The sequence below is a fragment of the Bison bison genome, unplaced genomic scaffold (genome assembly GCF_000754665.1).
Source record: "Bison bison bison isolate TAMUID 2011002044 unplaced genomic scaffold, Bison_UMD1.0 scf7180017864066, whole genome shotgun sequence".
In the NCBI taxonomy this organism is placed as follows: Eukaryota; Metazoa; Chordata; class Mammalia; order Artiodactyla; family Bovidae; genus Bison; species Bison bison.
Genome location: NW_011494638.1, coordinates 4,103,594 through 4,127,645, shown reverse-complemented (window position 1 = coordinate 4,127,645; position 24,052 = coordinate 4,103,594). Strand labels below are relative to the sequence as shown.

The 24,052-nt window shown below is 35.9% G+C and overlaps 1 protein-coding gene across 1 annotated transcript in view; it reads left to right on the top strand.

The window, feature by feature from the left end:
- The first annotated feature begins 582 nt into the window (after positions 1 to 582).
- RFX7 (regulatory factor X, 7) overlaps positions 583 to 24,052 on the top strand; it is a 73,147-nt gene continuing 49,677 nt past the window's right edge. The window contains exon 1 of the mRNA XM_010836788.1: positions 583 to 611. The gene's annotated coding sequence lies outside the window, so the exon portion shown is untranslated. The remainder of the gene's footprint in view (positions 612 to 24,052) is intronic.

Genomic DNA, 24,052 nt, shown 5'->3' with positions numbered 1-24,052 from the left:
TTCCCCAACCAGGAATCGAACCCACACTCCCCTACAGTGGAAACAAGAAGTCTTAATCACTGTACTGCCAGGAAAGTCCCCAAGAGAATCTACTTTGTAACAAGTCTTTAGATATACTGATAATATTACACCATTATGGCTTTTAAATCCTAAACAAATCATTGTCCAAAGTAGCAGGCATACAGTAAAAATCACAATTCATTGTAAACTCTGTGTTCTATTTCTATATGTACTAATACATCTGCACTTTTATGTATGACTAGAAATTTAATTGTTTGTTTAAAATATCTGTTATAATGATAGAGCATAACAACAATAAGATTACTATAGCAATGAACTTAGAAAATATTCTGATCATGTTTTAGGATTGAATTTAGTACGATGAGTAGGAAATAGGTTTTTGTTTTGTTTTGTGAAAAATGCAGTTTTAGGCTCCAATGCCTAATCTTAATAAAAAATTTAACTTATTTTTTCATGGATATGAATAGTGAATTACCATGTCTGTTTGAAAATACTTTGAATATTTAATAAATTTAAATTTATTAGTCTTACTAATTTAACTTTCTTTTTCTTTTAGCAAAACTATACAATCTAAGGTGGACTGCATTTTGGTAAGTAAAATAACTAATTTAAAAGTTTTTTTATGATAAGGCTTTTCCCACTGCATAAAATATATTATTTTTGAGTAAATACTTATTTTAAATATAACTGAGTTTTAGTGAGTAAAATTTGACGTTTAATTACAACCATAGGGATGAACTGGCTATATGCTGTCTATTTTCCTATATGTCATCAATAATGAAATCATAATCTGAGGTAATTGCATGTTTTTGAAACTTACTGGCTTTTACTAAAGATCGCTTCAGCATCTAATGAAGTGAATGTTTAGCTTTCTACTATAGTAATTCTTAAAGGATTTGTTAAAGAAAAAACTTAAGATGTTTGATAGGGTAGTTTTCTTGTGGTGAGTGAAGTGAAAGTCGCTCAGTTGTGTCTCTTTGCGACCCCATGGACTATACAGTCCATGAAATTCTCCAGGCCAGAATTCTGGAGTGAGTAGACTTTCCCTTCTCCAGGGGATCTTCCCAACCCAGGGATCAAACCCAGGTCTGCCACATTGCAGGCGGATTCTTTACCAGCTCAGTCACCAGGGAAGCCCAAGAATACTGGAGTGGGTAGCCTATCCCTTCTTCAGGGGAATTTCCTGACCTAGGAATCGAACTGGGGTCTCTGCATTGCAGGCGGATTCTTTACCATCTGAGCTACCAGGGAAGCCCTTTTCTTGTGGTAGTGTGTTTTTTATATTTGGGTTGCTAGACTTCAGGAATTAAAGCCACACTAATAGTTTACATTTAGATTGGACTTATGGACTATAAGAATTTGTTTAAATAAAAGCTTTTTAAAATACTTATTGTCTTAGTTTTTGTTGCTATAATGTACTTTCCGTGTTTGGACTGCTGGCCTTTGGGAGTTAAAGCCACAAAATGGTTTAAATTTAGATTGTATTTTCAGTTCCATTGATCTTCTCTTAAACATATAAGGGAAGAAGTATGCAGCTACTGAGACTACTGGAATAGTACTGACTTCTTTCATGGAAAGTTTATTAATGGAATGTTCCCTGAGCTCTAAAATATTCAGTGACTGCACTGTTAGAGTCCCCAGAATGTCACTGTTGTTAGTCCTCTTTCTCTCTTGTGACATTAGGACTTTGTTACTCAGGTTTGTGTCTTCATTATAAACTACCTTCTTTTTGTTAGGGAGCAGGGGTCTGCAGTGTCTGGTGCTGAAATAGTATATGATCTTATTAGCTTATGATACTAGTTTTTAGGTAGGTGAGTAAATAACATTACTTCATAGGAGAACAGGTATGAAAGGTTCTCCTATGCTTTTCTAACCTAATGTTTGAGAAAGAGTACTTTGTGGGGATGTTTTCCCCCCTTTTTCCTTTTTTTTCAATACTCTAAAGTAAATGATCTTATTACTTCCCTTTTACAAATGAAGAGACTGATGCTCTTGCATTTACTAAAAAAAAAAAATTATTGGGCCAATGCTAAATATTTGGGAAACAAAAGGACATGTTGCCTTGCCCTCAAGAAATCCAGTCTGCTAAAATAGATTTAATGATTCTCTTAAGACCTAGGAAGGTAGTGATTGGGGATGGAGGGGTAACCTTACCCCCACCCCTGAGAGCATTTTCTGTTTCTCTTTACTCTCAAGAGTTCATATCTACTCTCAGTTGTTTATATCTATCACTCAGTAACTACTGCATAATTACTCTTTGCTAGACCCTGTCTGGGTGTCAAAATGCAATGGTAAACAAGACAAATACAGTGGCTATCTAAGACTCTCGGCTTTTTTTCTTTTAGAATCTGAGATAATATTGGAGGAATATTCAGTTTTTCTTTTCATTGAGAAAGTTGAGACAGAACACTGGTATAATTTATTAAATGTAGCATTTATAAAATACTAAATAAGAACAAAAAGGGTTTTTAATCTTTTAAGAATTCAGAAGTGTTTATATTTTAGCATAAATTTTAAAGTTATATATATATTTGATGAACAAGATAGTAAGATCTGTATCTTCATAAAGCTTACATTTTATTGAATGAAGTAGACATTAAATGAATGGTAAAATAAGTAAGCTTTACAACTTCAGATAATAATAAATGCTATTACAAAAATTTTAAAAGGCAAAAGGAGACAACTGACGTTGTATAGGGAATCTTTAGATTGAGTGATTAGGAAAAGTATCTGAGGAAATGACATTTGAAAAGAGACCTGAATGAGAAGCAGCCAGTCTTGTGTAAAGATCTGCCTGTGACAAATACTAGGCAGAGGGAACAGAAAGTACAAAAATTCTGAAACAGAAATGAACCTGGAATGTTTGGAAAATACGAAGAATCCAGTGCACTGGAACTAAACAAAGGGAGGAGAGGATGATAGGAGAAAAGAATAGCTATGGCAAATAGTATGTGTTTTATTCTAAGTGCATGGAAGCCAACTGAAAGATTTATGATCTAGTTTTCTTTTTTTTTTTAATGCCCTAGCAGTTGTTGGGAAATAGGCTTTTAGGGGGATAAGAGTAGAAGCAGGAAAATCAGGCTATTGGAAAAGTTGAAATAAGAATGCAAGGCGGTTGCTCGCTTGGAAGGGGAAGATGGGGAAAAAGTACAGAAAATGGGTTCAAGGCATATTTTGGATAGAAAGCCAGTAAGCCTTGCTTGCTGATGTATTGATTGTAAAGGGAGAAACAAAGGAATTAAGGATAATTCCTTTTGGTCTAAAAAATATCCTTTAGTATTTCTTATAAGGCAGGTTTGCTCATGATGAATTCTCTTGATCTGTATTTGTCTGTGAGTGGCTATTTTACTTTCAGTTTTGAAGAATAATTTTACTGGATATAGAATTCTTGATTCATAGGTCCCCCCTCTCCATAGGAAGCTGCCATTACACATAAGTTTAAATGATTGGTTTTATCCCTCTAGTCTCTGGGATTTTGTTCCTTTTTTGTCTGATTATCTTTCTTTATGTTCTATTTTCTCAATTTTTGTTGAGATTCCTTGTTATTTTTTTCATTGTCATCAAGTTTTCCTTGTCATGTTTAAACATAGTCAACCTCATCCGTGTGGAATAGGTCATGGGAGAAGCACAAGACAGGAGTACAGCTGACTCTCGCAGTTAATACCTGAAGTTCAGCAGTTTTTAATGATCCAACACTTCTCAATGTGTTGCCGTTAGTCAGTTTCCAAAGCCCTAAAATCATTTTTCCATCATTTTAGAGTTATTTGGGTACGGGTGGGGGTCCTGGCCTATTCATTCCATTTGTTCTAGGTATCTCAGCTTTCTCATGTTGTTTTTATCACGTTTCTTCTAGAAGTTTTATGGTTTTAACTTTTTGTATTAGGTCTGTGAGCCGATTCGATTTAAATTTATGTTTGGTATAAGATGAACCTCAGTGTTTATTTTTTTAACCAAGTGGATAGATATCCAGTTGTTTCAGCACTGCTTATTAGGAAGTCTGCCATGGGTCTTTGTCTAGTCTCTCTTTTCCCATCAGTTGCTATCTGTCTTCATGACATCACCACACTGTCTTGTTTATGGTAGCTTTGTCAAAAGTCTTGCCATCAGGTAATGTAATGATTTGAATTGGTTTTGGCTTCTCTGTACGAATTTCAGAATAACCTTGTCAATTTCTGTCAAAAAAAAAAAGTCTACTGGAATTTGTTTGTGTTTCAGTGAGTTTATTGATAGATTTGGGGCCAGTGGCCATCCTAATGACACATTTGCTAATCTATAAGCATGGTGTATCTCCATATTAGTTGATTTCTCTATAATTTCTCTAAGCAGTGTTTTCTGATTTTCTGTGTATAAGTTTTCTATATATTTTGCTTAAATTATTCCTAAATAAGATTTTGGATTTTATCACGAATGGCATTAAAGAGTGTTTGTTATGTTTTATTGCTGATTTGTATATTGACCTTGTAAGTATGTAGACTTAACTAAGTTCACATATGTTATGTCAAGTTTTTGAATTCTCCGCCAAATCAATCATATTATCCCTGAATAAAGAAAAGTTTAATCCCACTTCAGTCTAAATGTCTGTTCATTTTTCTCACCTTATTGGCAACTACAACCTCCAGCTCAATTCTGAATAGAAATGGTGAGAATTGGATTTCCTTTCCCTTGTTCTCAGTCTTACGGGAAAACCATTTATTCATTCACCTTATAATGTGATATTAACATTAACTTTTATATGAATGCTTTTTTAAAGTTACTCCCTTCTGTTCCTTTTTTAAGAGACTTTTTATCACAAATACACACTTGATTTTATCAAATTATTTTTTGCACTTACGGAAATAATCACATGGTACTTCTCTGTGGTTCTGTTAACTTGATAAATTATACTGATTGATTTTCCAAAGTCAACCATCTTTGCATTCACCTGGTAAGCTCCATATGGTGCATATACTTCCGTATGTTGTGTTATACTTTTATATACTGCTGCATTGGATTAGCTATTTTTTAAGACTATTTGTGTTAATTATTAGGGCTTTTGATCTGATGGTTTCTTGTAGTGTCTTTGTTTTTGATATCTGGGTAACATTGGCTTCATTAGTATTATTTCTTTTTTATTTTATTTAATTTTCTGGCCACCCTGCACAGCTTATGAGATCTTAGCTCCCTAACCAGAAATTGAACCTGGATCCTCAGCTAGGCCCTCAGCAGTGAGAGCATGGGGTCCTAACCATTGACTGCCAGGGAATTCTCTCTTATTTTTAAATATTTACGGTAGAGTTCACTAGTGAAGCCATCTGTGGAAAAGGTTTTCATTATGAAATCAGTTTCTTTAATTATTATAAGGCTAGTACATTTTTTCCTGATGCAGTTTTGATATTTGTGTCTTTCAGGGAATTTGTTCATGTTTCCTATAGTAGTGAGTTTGTTAGTATAATATTGTTTAATAATATTCCCTTATCATCCTTTACTATCTATAGGATTTTTAGCAGTTCCCTCTCATTACTAAAATTAGCAATTGTATTTTCTTTTATCTTAATCAGCTTAGCTAGAGGTTTAATAACTTTATAAATAAAACTAAACTTTTGGTTTCATTTACTTTCTTTCTTGTCAGTTTTCTGTTTTCTTTCTCCTTTAATGTACATTTTTTTTCTTATGCTTAACTTGGCTTTAATTGACACTTATTTCTCTAGCCCCTCAGTAAAGAAATTTTAAACTTTTTTTGTCTTTTCATTGTAAACATATAATGCTACAAATAATCCTCTAAGCACTCGTTTAGCTGCATTCCATAATTTTTTTGTGTGTTTTCATTGTCATTCAGTTAAATGAAACTTTTTTTAATTATAATTTATTCTTGTTACCCATAATATAGGATGATCAGTTTCCAAGTAGATGAGTATTTATTGAATCTCGTTTTTGGTATAGCTTAGTGAATGTTTCATATGTACTTGAAAATAACATATATTCTACTGTTATTGGATAGACTGCTCTTCTGTCTCTGTATGTCAACTATTATCAGTTAGGTCCAGTTGGTTATGGTTTTTCAAGACATATTTATCCTTACTGATATTTCACTTTTTCAGTTATTGAGAGGGATGCTAAAATCTTGTATTTGTGATTGTGAATTTTTTTTCTTTCTGATCCGGTCATCATTAGCCTCATGTATTGAAGCTATTAATAGGAGCATAAACATTTAAGATTTTTATGTATTCTTCATGAATTGATTCTTTTATTATTATTTTTTGTTTTTAATCTCTAGTAACATTTGTTACTTTCAAGTCTGCTTTCTCTGATATCACTGTAGCCCTTCCATCTTTCTTATAATTAGTGCTTGATTGTGTGGCATATCTTTTTTCATCCTTTTACTTCTAAGCAAAGTTATATAAACACTTTATAGTTAAAGTGTTTTGTTGTTGTTGATGACATCATATACTTAACCAATCTGACAGGCTTTGTCTTAGAACTGCCTGTAAGGTTGAGTGTATGTATACCATTTTGCTATTTATATTCTTACATTGTAGGTCTACTGTTGATTAATTTGCCCAGTTTTAGTTTATTTGAAAAAAGTCTTTCATTTACAAAAGGTATTTTCACTGGGTATAGAATTCTAGATATTTTTTCTTTCAGCTCTTTTTGCAGTCTAGATCTATTTTCTTTTTGGTTTGCATAGACTCCATTGAGAAGTTTGTTTTCTTTCTTGTTTCCCTATGTGTAATGTGTTCTACTTTTCTCCTCTGGCTTCTTTCCAGATTATTTATTAGTGACTTTCATCAATTTTATAGCCTTATGGCCTTGTTTTTCTTTGTTTTTGACCTGCTTGTGATTAACTGAACTTCCACAACCCTGTGGGTTTACAATTTTACATCAGCTTTCAAATTTTCCAGCCATTCAAATACTCTTCTTTGCCCCCTTCCATCATGGGTCTCAAAGTTTATTTATGTTACGTTCCTCAGTAATTCTCACAGGTCACTAAGGTTATGTTTAGTCATTTTTTTAATTTTTACTTCATTTTGATAGTTTATATTTCATGAATATTATTATCACATTCCTTAATCTTCTTGACACCTGTGATCTCTAGTTCTATTCAATGAATTGCCCATTTTAAACCTTGTATTTTTTAAGTTCTAGAAATTTCACTTGGTTATTTTCTTTTATATCCTCCATTTCTTTTGTTAAATCCTTGAGCATGCTCATAAGAACTCTTTTAAGGTCTTTGTTTTCTAATTATCTCTTAAGTCTCTTTACTGAGTTTTTTTTGCAATTATGAGATCATGTTTTTCTGCTTCTTTACATGTCTAGTAATTTTTAGTTTAGTAATCATTTAGAATGTCTAGATTTTGTTCTCTTTCTTTAAAATGTATTACAGTTTTCTTTGGCTGGCAGCTAAAGTACTTGCAGATTATCCTTTTGAGGTTGTGTTTAAGCTTTGTTGGGGCAAGTCTAGAATAGCTAGACTTTAGAGTTAGTTCAGCTTTTATACCGGAGAAGGCAATGGCACCCCACTCCAGTACTCTTGCCTGGAAAATCCCATGGATGGAGGAGCCTGGTAGGCTACAGTCCATGGGGTCACTAAGAGTCAGATAGGACTCAGCGACTTCACTTTCACTTTTAACTTTCATGCATTGGAGAAGGAAATGGCAACCCACTCCATTATTCTTGCCTAGAGAATCCCAGGGACAGGGGAGCCTGATGGGCTGCACAGAGTGGGGTCACACAGAGTCGGCCGTGACTGAAGCGACTTAGCAGCAGCAGCTTTTGTACTAAGGTGTTACTGCTGTAGTGTCTATACTGAATTTTTTGGGGTGTTGACTGAGATCTCTCAATGCTATCTGATTGGAATTTGAACATGTCGTAGTCAGTTGCAATTTTTTGGTATTTCTCTGCATTATATCTGTATTTGCCCATGGTGACCTCATCTACTTTGATGATGTCAACTAATCTCAGTATGCTGATGACTCTTAATTATACATCCCCAGTATATGCTCCAGACCCATATAGCCAGCTACTGTCTATTGATCAATTTTACTAAGATGTCACATAGGCATTTCAAACTCAACTTTTCCAGAACTAGTTTCACTGTATCACACCCCAAATTCTGAACCTATTTGTTTTGTTTCCTGTTGCAACTGTAACAAATTATCATAAGTTTAGTGGCTTAACCCAAGTTTATTATCTTGTCATTCTACAGATCAGCAGTCTGACACAGGGCTCACTAAGATAAAATGAAGGTGTCAGGAGGACTGTATTCCTGTTGGAGGCTGTAGGGGACAATCTTTTTCTTGGTTTTTACAGCTTTTAATGGCTGCATCTTCAAAGCCAGCAATGACTCCTCACATCTTACACTGTGTCACTCTGACATGTCTCTCTTTTGTAGTCAAATCTCCTTCAATTTCCCTCTTATTAGGACTTTTGTGATTTCATTAGGCCTGCTAGATAATACAGGATGCTCTCCCCATTTCAAGGTCCTTAATGTGATCGCATCTGGAAAGTCCCTTTTATCGTGATGTAACAGATTCACAGTTCTAGGGATTTGAGGATTAGGACATGAACATATTGGAGGGCCAGTATTCTTTCTGTCATATTATCTTAGTGAATATACTCACTCAGCCAACCTAAAAACATGGTAGTCTTTCTTGTTTTCATCCTCTTTCTCACCTACCTCACATCTAGTCAAGTCACCGCATCCCATCACTTCTGCCTTCAAAATTGCTCCATTTTTGTGTATCCTGACTGCTTCTACATTAATGCATACCATCATGTTTGTTGGAAATAATGGCAGCTATTTTTCTGCTTCTCATCCCTCCTCTTTTATTCCATTCTTCAAAACATCATTACAACATCTTTATGAAATGTGAATCTTTGTATTTTATACACTTGGTTAAGACCTTTTACCAGTTCCCCATTGTTTTATCTTAAGGCATTGAAGATCCTTCATACTAGGCTTTACTTCTCTTATTCAATCTCATCTTTCTCTACTTCCTCTGCAGGCTTGTCAGCAAGCTGTAATAAACGCTTGTGAAGTTAGAGAAGAGAATATATACCCTCTTAGTCTAGAACAACAATGGCCATTAGAACATTCTGCATTGGTAGAAATGTCCAGTATATGTGCTCTTCAGTCTGGTAGCCACTACAGATGTGACCATTTATTAAGCTCTTGAAATGTGGCTAGTGTGACCAAGTAACTGAACTTTTAATTTTATTAATTTGATTTTAAGTTAAATAGCCAGAAGGTGCTAGTGGCAGCCTTTTTGGATAGCGCAGTTCTAGAACAGTTGTTCTCAACTGGAGGCAGTTTTGCCCCCAGGAAACATTTGACCACATCTGGAAGCATTTTTGTTTTTCACACTCAGTGAGCTACCAGTTGAGTGAGTAGAGGACAAGTATGCTATTTAAACATCCTGCAAAAGTAAAAGTGAAGTCGCTCAGTCGTGTCCGACTCTTTGCAGCCCCATGGACTGTAGCCTACTAGACTCCTCTGTCCATGGGATTTTCCAGGCTAGAGTACTGGAGTGGGTTGCCATTTCCTTCTCTAGGGGATCTTCCCAACCCAGGGATCAAACCCGGGTCTCCTGCATTGCAGGCAGACGCTTTACCATCTGAGCCACCAGGGAAGGCACAGGGCACTACTTTATAATAGACTTCTCAGCCTAAAATTGTCAGTAGTGTTAGATGATGAAAAACTCTGGTCTAGACTATCCACTCTCTCTCTCTCTTTTTTTTCTTTTTCTATATGTAGCTCTATTTTAAGATTCATCTTAGATACTACCCCCTTGGAAAGCCATCTGTGATTCTTAGGTCTGAGTCTGATATATCTTCTTTCCCCTAATATCCTGTGCTTACCTTCATTTGTTTTTTGTAGTCACCTCTATGATAGTCATAATTAGTATTTTTACTTGTTCTTGGCTTCTTGAGTGTAGGAACATATTCATTGGAATATGCCCACAGGTACATGAGGATGATCAATAAATATTTGTTAAAGTTATGAATGAGTATAACCTAATGACTCAATTATTAAACATATTGTGATTTAAAGTATCAAGAAGTGTTAACACCTTCAGTTGAGACCTTTCAGAGACCATAGACTTGTTAAAATATTTTAATTTCTTTTTTGGAATTACTGAATACTTCACAGTTTGCCCATAAGAACAGAAACTTTTCTCATTCCTTTAGAGAGAAAGACCAATTTTTTTTTTCTGGCATTCTCCTCTTTCCCCCTGTTCTTCTTAGCTTAGGTGTTTCCCTTCCTCACACACTAACCTGCTAAGAGGTAACCACCCCTACTCATCCCCAGAGTACACATGGGGAACTGAAACTTTATTGCATAGATTCAGGAAGGATTTAAACAAGTAAAGTGGAATAAATAGGTCAGAAACTAAGAGTAACTGGCAATAGAATGGCTCAGAGCTGAGACTATAGAATGACACAGTCCTGAATTTGTATCTTTACCCCTTCCTTTATTGCCATTATTGTCTGATTTTGGAAAATTTTAACCTATTTTAGTTGTACTTTAAAAGGTGATAATAATAGTTTCTAATCCACTGAGTTGCCGGGAGTATTAAAGGAGATAACAACTGTACTTGTTACTGGCATGCCTCAGAGATACTGAGGGTTCAGTTCCAGACCACTACAGTAAAGTGAATAATGCAACAAAATGAGTCACACAAATTATTTGGATTTGCAGTACATACAAAAGTTATGTTTACAGTATACTGTAGTCTATTAAGTGTGCAATAGCATTATGTCTAAAAAATATTGTACGTACCTTAATTAAGAGACTGTATTGCTAAACAACACTAACATCATCTGAGCCTCTAGCAAGTCTTAGTAGTAACATCAAAGATCATTGATAACAGATCACCATAAGAGATATAATGATAATGATGGAGAAGTTTGAAATACTGTGAGAATTACCAAAATGTGACACAGAGACACAAAGTGAGCGAATAAGACTGGAGAAAACATCGCCAGTAGATTTGCTCAGTGTAGGGATGCACAAACCTTCAGGTTGTTAAAAAAAAAAAAAATGCAGTATCTGTACGGAGAAGGCACTGGCACCCCACTCCAGTACTCTTGCCTGGAAAATCCGATGGACGGAGGAGCCTGGTGAGCTGTGGTCCATGGGGTCGCTAAGAGTCGGACATGACTGAGCGACTTCACTTTCACTTTTCACTTTCATGCATTGGAGAAGGAAATGGCAACCCACTCCAGTGTTCTTGCCTGGAGAATCCCAGGGACGGGGGAGCCTGGTGGGCTGCCGTCTATGGAGTCACACAGAGTCGGACACGACTGAAGTGACTTAGCAGCAGCAGCAGTAGCAGCAGTATCTGTGAAGCATGATAAAAGGAAACTCAACAAAAGGAGGTGTGCCTGTAGTGTAAATACAGGCACACGTGGCAGTTTCAGTAGAATGTGCTGTACATGTAAATTGTTCATGTGAAATCTGACTTATTAACCACAAATATGTGTTCCTAGAAGGCTACACATTAGTCAGGGATCACATTTTATGTTCATCATCATGGAACTTGCCATTTAAGAATGATTGCTTACCATAAGGAACCTCTGAGGGGACAGTATTGAATCCCTCAAACACAGAAAGAGGAAGATAGAGAAGTTGGGAGTCACCTGGCTAAAGCTGTCCAAGAAGCCAGAAGGTGCATGTTGTAGAACAGCTGCCGGTATCAGCCCTCAGTGCTCCCACCACCTCCAGGACTTAATAGATGCTGTTTCCTCTGCCAGCTGTGCTCTTCTCATTTTTCTTCTCTTGGGTGACTCCTGCTCCTTTCGGACTTGGCTCAAATACCTTTTCAGAATGCTTTTTATCTACTAGGAATGCATTCAGCAGCAGATAACAGAAAACCCCAACTATTGGTGGCTTAAAGAAATAAGTTTATGTCATCTAATAAGTCCAGAGTTAGGCATCCAAGAGCGGTACAATAGCTCACTGGAGTCCTAGGCTTTTTGTGTTTTGCTGAGTCACCTTTCGTCCCATCACAGCATTGATGGCTGCTGCATGTCCATACCTTCTATCCAAATGCCAAGGCAGGAAGAAGGGAGAAAGGGCGAAAGGGCTTTCTTCTAGGAAAACTCTGTGTTTATTTTCAGGGCACCTACTTCTCTTCCCACTTAAGGAACTTCCACCTCCAGGGTGATGTCACTTGGGTGCGCCTAGCTACAAAGGAAACTAGGATACAGAGTATTTTGTTTTGTTTTCTAGCCACTAGGCCAGAAGACAAAGAAGAAGGGAGTTAACAGTATACTCAGCATGTCTGAGTCTAGCCTCTCTCCTATACCTTCTTCTGTTAAGGCTCTTGCTTTCATGCACCTTATAAAAAGCTTTCTACCCCTGTTGCAGCTCTTACTATATAGTATGCTGATCCCCAGGTTAATTTGTTTCCTTCAACAAAAATAAGCTTTTGGTAGTAAGAAGAACTGTGTCTCATGGTCTTGGTATCCCCAGTGCTTAGTACGTTGTCTAGTACATGGAAGACAGTTAACATTTGCTGAGTGATTATCTACAAACAATAATTATCAAAAACTATGTGTAATATGCACATAATATCACCTAAACAGTTTCTCTCTACATATTATTATTATTAACATTTATTGAGTATTTATTATCATGTGACAGACAAGTACTTTACATATTTTATTATTCAGTCCTATAATTTGCCTATGAGATTAATCTGTTATCATCCTCATTTTACATAGGAAGAAACAGGTTCAGACAGGTTAAGCAACTTACTCAGCTTCATAAAACTTGCAAATTGATAGAATTAGGCTTTTAATCCAGTCTGACTCCAGAGCCAAGACTTTTAAAAACAGTGATAAACATAACTTTTTTTAAAGTGTCTAAAATATGAGGTTATTTATATGAATTTTTAAAAATTCTACTTCTTCTTCCTGTAAGAAATGTTTCTGAAAGTAATTATCCACTTTGAAAATAAATCTGAAGAGGAAAAAAATGAAAAGCTAGCCTCATCATCTTACGGAATTTTAGTAATCAGTAATTCTAAATTTAGTCTCTTCTTTGCAAGCAGGTTGCTTGAATGTCATTTAAACATAATATGCTCACTAAAACAAAATAGCTAAAATTATTTTAACTGTTTAAATTGATTACAATTGTGAAGACTATGGCTCTATGAAATATACTAAAAGTAGATAATAGAAAATTGTATCTACTATTTTTTTTTCATATTTTTTTATTTTATTTTTTTTCTTTAATAGAAAATTATTTAATTAGTGCCTAGTATTTGCCTGCTTATCAATAAAGACAAATGAAAATATTTTAGAAGCCTATGAATAAAATTTTTATTAAAATTTTAATGCTTTTATAATAAAAATTGATTTTTACTTAATTTTAATAGTAATTAGTGTCTTAAACTAAAGTTTTCATCAGTTGTAACAGCTTTAGATCTATAATGCCATTATACATTTGTAAAGCCTATCCAGTTATATTTTTCATAACCAGTTTAATAGTCAAGGCAAAACCTTACATTGACACATCCAATCCCATAGGATTAACAGAGTTGAAAGCTGCTCATTCCATATTACCTAATCCCCTTATTTTAGTGGAATTAAATTGGACTACTTGAAAGCTATATCAAGATCAGTATTTGAGAGAAATAATCCTGAATGTTTGATGGAGTAAAAGCCTGCATTGACAGGTGGGTTCTTTACCACTAGCGCCACCTGGGAAGCCCACAAGGCGGGTAGGCACCCCTGAGCCCCATATTGCTCAAGGGTCAACTGTACTTTAAATCCATTTAAGTCCATATTTTAAATCTGTCAGGAAGAGTGTTCAGACTTACTTCTAGGGCTCTCTACTGACCAATATTCTAAGAGAGGAATTATGTATTGCCATTTACTTTTAGGTTTAAAAAAATGCAGTATTGGGGAGTTAACATAGCCTAATAAAGCATCTGCTTTACAGAGCTTTCTGTGCTCTGCACCAGGTAGGCCAAGTAAACTCCCCTGGGCAGAAATTGAACATGTCTGATGAGTTCCTTTCACAGATGAGTCTAAAGGCTTCCTGACCTAAATCCATTCTGCTGGGGGAAGGCTTACGTATGAGAGTTGAACCAAGGAGGACTTTCTAGGATTACCATTAGGAGAGAGAAGTTAAATGGAATGCCTGTTCCTTCTGGAGAGCCAGGGAAACTTGAAATTTGGTGACAGATGCCATCGTTCAGATTATTCAGTAGTGAGGCAAGTTCCCTACAAGGGAGCACTCGCAGAAGGGTCCTTTTGCAAGGGGATACAGTAGAAAACTTGAAAGGGTCAGATGGTGTTGAATCAGTAGTCAACGTGTCTTAGGTTCTGAATGCTGCTTTAGGATTCTACTCTCTGCCTCCATCCCATGCTGGACTGGCGTTTGTCTTCCCTGGGGAAATGAACAAAAATTAACCGTCTAAGCTGTGTTCTATTAAGAAACTTTCCTTCTGTAATGGACACCAAAGTTTACTATTAGATAAATCCTAAAAACCAGCTTTCTGAGCACACATGAGTTGTCCGTTATAAACTTAGGACACTGAATCCTTATTTTTACATGCCATGCATTTAACTCCTAATCATAGATATTTTTCTTATCTGTAGTCTAATCATTTCCATTGCCCAGCTGGCATTTGAGACTGTCACCTCTGTGTTAGATTCTTTGAGGGCAAGATTTTTCCAAGAGCCATTCTTTATAGTGTTATGGGAGCCGTAACAGGATGTATAGGGACAAATAGTGAGAAGCCAGAGTCCATTTTTTTCTGTTAATAATGTGGAGTTTTTACTGTCAGTTCTTGCCCTGCCTGGCCATTAAAACAGTCACTCAATGGAAAACAAAAGTAGGCTAGAACAAAGAAAATTGGTAACTCTTTTAAGAGTCTTTCCTATTGGTTAGCCACTTTGTCAAACAGTTTATGTTCATACTTTACAGTGAAACCTTCCTTGACCACTCTGGGTTAAGTACCCTCACCAATCCTTTTTCCTTATAGTATTTATCATTATCATGCAACAGATGTTTTACTTCTAAATTTTATTGTCCTGAAATGTAAGGTCATGCATGCCTAAAGCATAATTGGCATAAAACCCAGTACTCAATGAATACATGAATGAAAATAATCTCATTTAACTTTTTTAAACTTTTCAAATCTTTCCCATAGTTAATGTTCTAAGTTAGAAGTCAATTCTTTTATGTGCCTACTGCCGAAGTGGTTAGATGAGCACTGAAAGATATGTGAAGCAGCGTGTAGAATATCTGCTTCCTGAGAACCAGAATAATAATAATGTGAAACTGAAAGTGAAGTCGCTCAGTCGTGTCTGACTCTTTGCAGCCCCATGGACTGTAGCCTCCCAGGCTTCTCTATCCGTGGGATTTTCCAGGCAAGAATACTGGAGTGGGTTGCCATTTTCTTCTCCAGAGGATCTTCCCAACCCAGGGATTGAACCCTGATCTCTGTCTCTGTAGGCAGAGAGTTTACTGTCTGAGCCACCAGGGAAGCCATAATATAATAATGTTAAGGGTGGACCTTTCTAAGATAGATGACACACTCCCAGAAATAAATTCGAATAACTTGCTCAACTCTTCTGCCCTCTAGAGATATATGTTATTGATATATGTTACAAATATATGGTGTATATAGTTTGAAAAGACTGCTTTTCTCCCTTTCCTCCTTTATAGAAGAAAGCATGCCTTTTCACCTCAAATCCTGACTATAATGAATACTAAATGATAGGATCAAAGTCAACTTCCTGACCCAATCTTCATTGACACCAAAAATTTTGTTTGGAATATCTAATTAAAATGTATCAGACTTGGGCTTCCCTGGTGGTTCAGTGGTAAAGAATCCACCTGCCAATGCAGATGACATGGGTTCGATCCCTGATCTGGGAAGATCCCATATGCCACAGATCAATCAACTAAATCTGGGAGCCACAGCTATGAAACTTGTGCTCTAGAGCCCGGCAGCCACTACTGACACTGTGTGCCGCGATTACTGACCCTCGAGCCCTAGAGCCTGTGCTCGGCAGCAAGAGAAGCCACTGCAGTGAGACGCCCTCTCACCACAGTTAGAGTAGCCCCTGCTAGCCACAACCAGAGAGAAGTCCACACAGCAACAGCCGAAGATAAGTGTGTATATATATCAATCAGACTTGAAAAAGGCTCCTTTTTAGAAGATAGAGTTTGTCTTGTGATGTGGCACTGAGGTTACTGTTACTAAAGACCTAGCTCAGAATCTGACTTTTTCCTTTCAGTCACTTGGTGAGGAGGAAATGCATAACATTCAAGAGGGCCTTTTTGTTTAGATTTTACATGTCTAGGGAGGGTTTGGGGTGTGGTGCTTGTTGACAAGGGGGCTGGATTTAAATAGTTGGGTTTGGTTTGTTTTTTGAGTATCACAAAAAGAAATCATCTGTATAAGGCCATGCCATCCATTCAGATAAATTTGAACCATTTATTCTTATTTTCATCAAGTATGTGAGTTACTTTATCCCTTAGTATGGGAGGACAATGTAATTATTTTTTTGTTTTTTCTTCCTGTCAGGAACTCAAGTGGACTAAATTGCCACTAAGGGGACAAATCATGAGTCCTGGTTACTTTTCTCTTTCATAATTGTAAAGATTGTCCCTACTGTTGTCAGCTAGCTTTCGAATTCATTTTATTGTCACAAAAAGGGATAGGAAAGAATAAGATGGCAATCTCTCACCTGAAAGAAATTCAATTTTCATTAGTATCTTTATGTTTAAGGAATGAGATAATAACACAGAAATGTGTTTTGATATAAAACAAATGAATTCTTTTATAGTTTTCTAGTCTCTCTATTTTTGCATCTTAAGTTATTTCAAACCCTTAGGAAAGCAAACTAAGAGGAAAAGAAGGAAAGGTTACTAGGAGCAGCGACAGGAATTAGAGGACTAACTTTTCCTCTTCATGGCCTGTACCTTTGCTGAGGCTGTAGCTTTGTAACCTTGAAGAATCAACTAAAACAAATCCAATTTTTTGGAAAAATAGTTGCTGGGTTCCCAGGGACTATCCTTTATCTCCACGCTATAAAATCAAAAACAAAAAACTTAAAACACAGTGACTGGAAGGATCTAAACCTTGTCCTTCCTGCTAGTGCTCTCAGCCTATCCCACCACTAGTAGAACCCTAGGATCTTTTCCAGCAGTGTACAGAACATTGGTAATAACCTTTGCCTCACCTAAATGAGCCAGAGAAATGTTACATGATCATTCTGTGATGCTCACTTTTTGTAGAATTTAACTATGGGCAGAATTAGTCTCCCTAGAGATGGCTCGCATTTGAATCCTTTTTCAGAGGTACTCAAATCTATAGGTTTCTGTATTTTCTATTTGGACCCTAGCAGTATGCCCTTCTCTCAGCATTTCAGTTGATTTTTAGTTGCCTGGACATTTATGTAGCCATGATACTTGCTACCATGTTATTCATTATTTCAATTTCAGGGTTTTAGCCTCCCTTTTTTATTAAGCCCTAAAACATATCACAGAGTATATTTTTAGAGCACATTTATAAAAAATGACCACATGGTTCTCATGGCAAGTTAGGAAACTGAAAATTGCTGAAAATTAAGAATTGAAGCAAAACACATTGAAAAATAGAATCCTTATACCTTGACCTTTTTCTCTATCTTCCTTATTCAATCCTATGGAAGAACAGCTTTCACAACTGCTGGGGCCTGAGAGAATATATATCAGGTATGTTGATTGTTTCCATAAATTAAAAAAAAAAACAAAAAACTATAGAGTAAGGTTCCACTTTCCCCATTCAGCCCTTCTGTCAGTAATGCTGGTGAAGAAAGAGGCCTTTTAGTAACTGTGCTCCTAAATCAATGTTTGCTTTCAGGGGGAAAAAAAAAATTAGAATTTTTTTCATGTTTTGTTTTGTTTCTGTAGTTTACAAAATAAAAGACAGACAAATTCAAGTACAATGATCCTAACTTTATATACTTTCTCTCCACGTGTGATAATTTAATGGAAGAAACAAATTGGGGATTTTCAGTTTCTGAATTTTAGACAACCACTTCTAAATACAAATTTAAATCAAAACTTCTTTTAAAACCTTTCTCTGATACTAGTTTGAAAAGAAAAATTTGAAGAACTAATTATGAATATGATACCCTTGGGTTGGTCCTCTTCCATCAAGACTCTGTCAGTGTCAGCCTGACTCGTTCCTTGAAAGGTGTTGATACGTCTCAACAGGAAAGTTTCTGCTTCTTCTGGAAATAAGAATAATGATCCATCAAAGATTTGCATAGAAGATCCTCATTTAAGTCTTCACCGGTTACCATGTTTATAAATATCAACTGTTACCCAGTTTTGTGACCTTGTTTAAAAAAAAAAAGAACCTAATACTTGAAGGGGAAGTCTCACAACAAGAAGCACAGCACTGCAAAGAAATTTATTTCAAACAGGAGAAATCCTTCTTTATTAATGTTTGAGAAATTGTGGGATAAACCTGATTCAATATGTTCCCTAAGAAAGCAGAATCCGGTCTCTCCACTCAGACTACCTGTGCCAGTAAATAGTGGGAATGTGTTTTCTTACCATCTGCTTAGAGGTTTTAAAGTTGTAGTAATAAAATACTGAAAATGCTCCCTGATTCCTCAGTTCATCTGGTATGTTTTCATAGTTCAAAGGCAAATGTCCTGAGCAGACAAGCTGAAACACTAAAAATTAACTCGGTTGTCGGAAATAAAGAATATTGTTTCAGGTGTTTTTTGAATAACAGAAGACAAGTGGAAAGTTACACATTTTCTTTTCCAAGTCCAACCTGGTAAAAGCTTTTGTTTCTGACCTATTCTAGTATCACGGTTGTCAGAAATATCTTCTAAATTCAGTAACATCTTGATGGCTTATGAAGGAATAGTATCCGTGTTTTTCTGCACTTACTGAGGAAAGTCAGTGCTGGTGGAACACTGTCTTCAATAACTTGTGGTCAAGTCTGATACTCACATAGAATCTAGGAACCTTGCTCTTGTGGTATAACTCTTCAAGTTGGTGAAGGTCACCAGGCCAAATGTTTCCTAAATTTCTTAAGATACGTTGCTTTTTCAAATAAAATATTCTATATTTGTTGATAGAATTTGAATTATAAACTCTCTTGCCAAAATGTGACTTTCAGCAAGTATATATTTCAAAGTAATATTTATGTAATGTGTGCTAAGTCACTTCAGTTGTGTCCAACTCTTTGAGACCCTATGGACTGTAGTCCCCCAGACTGTTTATGTGGTAATAATAACATAACATAGAAATATTTTACAAATTTTTTTTAATCCTCATGAAAATTCATGAGTGTTTTATCAGTGTTTCACAGACTTGAAAATTAATGCTCATCTTGCTTAATATCACAAAGCTAATAAGGGGCAAATCTGGAATTCAGATCCAGGCCTTCTGATTCTGTATCCTGTACCTGACCACTATATCCTGCTGTTTTAGATAGATCAGATTTGAAAGATCCAGCACTCATGCTCAAGTAGCAGCTGCTTTATTTATCTATAATATATACTGTAGGTCGTTTTTCATTATTGGCTACTAATTTATCAATAAGAGACTTGCCTATTAACCTCAAGTTTCTAAAAGCTCCATCAAAGGTGCTTTATTACTATACTAATCAGTTACCAGGTGATTTATGAAAAGTCTGTTCCACAGGTTCAAGAAGGATCAGTGAATCATACATTTTGCTATATGATCCTCTCAAAGATAAGTTGTCAGATTTTTTCTAAATTAAATTCCAACTCAGTTGAAGTTGCTTTTAAATATTGCAAGTAAAAATGGCATTATTTTTAAACTTTGATTTTCAAGGTTCCTGCTCTAGACTGCTGAGTCAGAAACTCTCACCATCTTTAGCAATCTCTCCAAGTGACTCTGATGTATGATAAAATTGGATAGTTATTGTATTAGTATAAACTTAAATGATAAATAGTATGATAGCTTCATCCTCAATCAGAAAATTTAAAATAAAACAAGGCTGGGATACTTGTTCATACTTATAAGATTAGCTAAAATGTAAATCTTAAGCTTTCATAAGAATGTAGAGAAATTGTAGCATTGCTTTTGGAAAACAAATTGGCGTAATAGTTTTGGGGAGCAGTTTGGGAATACCAGCAAAGTTAAAGATGTGCATCTTACATGACCAAGTACTTCTACTTTTAGGGATACGTACTATAACAGAAACTCCTGCACAAGGACACAACAGTCACAAATAAGAATTTTTATTGCAGCACTATTTGAAATAATGAAATTGTCTTATCATAAAGAAATGGATAAACTGGATTTAGTCCATATAACAAACAATACTGTATACTCTAAGAACTTCTGAAGCAAATATGGCAAAAAGTTAGCATCTTTTAATATGGATAGTGATACATATGTACTTTCTGTACTTTGGTTGAAATACTTTATTGTTTACTAAATTTAAAAATTAAATGGGGTATTGAAAGAAGTACTGTCTGGCTCTGTCTTACATTTTCAGTTTTTGCCTCAAAAAGGTGTGGATAAACTAGAATCTTGAATCTAGTTGAGGAGGAAGGTGTAAGTAGACACCAAACAAAATTTCTTTGAACAATCAATAAATGCGAATTAATTGAGTTTAAAATCCTTGTAATTGCTATGGCCCAAAGTAACCAAACAGGCTCTTGTAGGATCATGTATGATCATGTAGGCAAAATTTATTAGAATTGAATTTTTAACTAGGTGTTGTTTTTTTTTAAGTGGACGAAAGCATGAAAGCTATATAATCTGAACTGCATATTCTTAACATTTTTTTAGCCCATGTCTCAATTTGATAAACGTAAATAGCTTGGCTAGTATAATTTGAAATTTCAAAATAAGTTAAATACTATTCTAAAAATGAATGAAAGCTTTTGTGATAGAGAGGAGCCCATTTCTTCTCTCAGCATTTTATTTACATAGAGGAAAAGGTCTAACTTTCTATATTAATCAGGAGGGGCAAGGTGATGCTGCCGAAACAAAGGAAGCCTGAAATATCAGTGGCCTAACCAGAAGAACTTGTTTTCATTCACATTATATATATAGCACAAATCACTGGAGGCCCCTGCTCCACATAGTCCCTCAGGAACCCACATTGACACACATTGCCATGTTGTAGCCTCACCACTGAAACACAGGACTCCCAAGGTGCCACAAAGTGGGTAAAAGGATATTCAGTTTAGTTCAGTCACTCAGTCGTGTCTGCTTCTCTGACCCCATGGACTGCGTCACGCCAGGCTTCCCTGTCTATCACCAACTCCCGGAGTTTACTCAAACTCACGTCCATAGAGTCAGTGATGCTGCCCAACCATCTCATCCTCTGTCGTCCCCTTTTCCTACCTTCAGTTTTTCCCAGCATCAGGGTCTTTTTTCCAGTGAGTCAGTTCTTCGCATCAGGTAGCCTCAGTATTGGAATCTGATTGTTTGCTGTATGCTTTTCTATCTAGGATGTGAAAGGGCAAAGCATTATCTAGGCCATTTGCAACATTAGGTCTGTAATATTGCTTTTCAAAGTTTTCATACTCAAAGTTTCTGAAAAACCACCTGTATAAAGATATGCTTATGTAAATGGGATGATTGACACGCAAGGTCTGCTTACCTACTTGGGAATAAACAAGATTTTTGCCAAAAATTCTTCAGAGTGGTTTCCTAGAATGTATTTGACATCTGAATCAAACTTCAGTTCCAAGATTCCTTTTGGATATCTTCTTGCAAAGATTGAACTATAGGGGAGAAGCCTCATAAGCTTTTGGGCAAGATTTTCAACTGCAGTAGTGGGAACTTATCACCTTAGTTCATTAAACAAACTAGATAGTACTTGAGGTTCCCCCTAAACTTGAAGACACTTTTAATAACTTTGCTTTGAGAACTTCTCTCTTTGTTGAGAACTTCACTTCTTCAACTCAAGAAAATGAAGACTTTTAAGCCTAATAAATAGGGATGTTGATAATTGTCACTGGAAGTTTCAGGTCAGATGCTCAGATATGTCTGCCACATATATCAAGCTCTATTAAAAATTGTAATGTTTATTGTTGTTAAATATATGTAACATAAAGTTTCTCATTAGTACTATTTAGCATATTCACAGTGTTATGTAAACGTCACCTCTACCCAGTTCTGAAGCATTTTCATCACCCCAAGGAAACCCACTAAGCAATCAGTCCTCTTACTGCTCTCTGGTAGCCATTAATCTTTCTCTCGCCATGGATTTGACTGTTCTGGATATTTCATAAAAGTGAAAGCATTTGATAAATGGTTTTTTGTGTCTGACTTCTCTCACCTAGCATAATGTTTTCAAAGGTTCATCCACGTTGTAGCATATATTAATGCATTATTTTATTTTATGGCAGAATTTTAAAATTATAATTTTTTAAAATGTATGCAGTTTTTTTCCTATCCTCTAAAAATAAAGCAGCAAATCCATCAAGCATACTTCTTTTTGACAATTAATGGATCTCCACATGGAACAAAACTTTATTTTGATGTTTAAATCTTTATACAGTATATCAAATAATCTGATGTTTAACATACTTGCCACATGATATTCTTGCCTTGATATAATCAAAGTTAAGGTCTTATACACCACGGATCACTGTTTTGGAGGCCAGTGATTAGCAGGAAGTGACAGGTGTATCCAAAACCAAAATTCTCATGGTAAACTCAGCTTCACTGGACTAGAATGCCATCACTGTACACTTAAGTCATTTTGTTCTCGTTTGCTTCTTAGAATTTTGATGTCAGTTTTAGTGAACTCTCCGATTATTTTCTTCTGTGTGTGAAGTCCCACATAACAAAAGAGTAATTGACAGTAGTAATTTTTCACTGTTTGAAAGACAAACTAAAGGATGCAGCAGTGAGTTTGATCTTTTTCAAAACGATTCCATCTTTGAATCATCTCTTTGGTACTTTATCCTAATTTGGATTATCTTCTGAATTCCTTCTGGGATTTCTTCCCTGTTCTTTTCTCTAGTATATATAAAAGTTGAAAACTATAGAAACCAAGGTTTTTCCAACAACATAAAGTTTTTTTTATTCTTAGTCATCAAAAATGGTGGGGTTTTTTGTTTGATATTTTTAAGTGAGGTGTAACTGATGTAACATTATATTAGTTTCAGGTATACAACATAATGATTCTGTATTTGTATATATGGGCATACCTTGTTTTATTGCATTTTATTACACTTTACAGATATTATTTTTTATAAATTGAGGGTTTGTGGTAAACCTGCCTGCATTATCAGATGATGGTTAGCATCTTTTTAAGCAATAAAATACTTATAATTAAAGTATGTGCCTTGTTTTTTAAATATAGTGCTGTTGCATACTTGATAGACTATATTACAGGGTAAAGGTAACTTTTGGAGAAGGAAATGACAATAAATTTTCACATTTTCCAGCATTCTTGCCTGGAGAATTCCATGGACAGAGGAACCAGGTGGGCTACAGTCATGGGGTCACAAATAGGCAGACACGATTTAGCGACTGAGCACGAGCAAAGATAACTTTTATATGCACTAAGAAACCAAAAATTTATGTGACTCACTTTATTGTAGTATTTGTTTTATTGTGGTGGTCTAAGACTGAACCTATAGTACCTCCGAGGTATGCTTGTATTATAAAATGAAGACTGCAATAAATCTAGTTAACCTTTATCACCATCAGATCAGATCAGATCAGATCAGTCGCTCAGTCATGTCCGACTCTTTGTGACCCCATGAATTGCAGCACGCCAGGCCTCCCTGTCCATCACCAACTCCCAGAGTTCACTCAGACTCACGTCCATCGAGTCAGTGATGCCATCCAGCCATCTCATCCTCTGTCGTCCCCTTCTCCTCCTGCCCCCAATCCCTCCCAGCATCAGAGTCTTTTCCAATGAGTCAGCTCTTCTCATGAGGTGGCCAAAGTACTGGAGTTTCAGCTTTAGCATCATTCCTTCCAAAGAACACCCAGGGCTGATCTCCTTCAGAATGGACTGGTTGGATCTCCCTGCAGTCCAAGGGACTCTGAAGAGTCTTCTCCAGCACCACAGTTCAAAAGCATCAA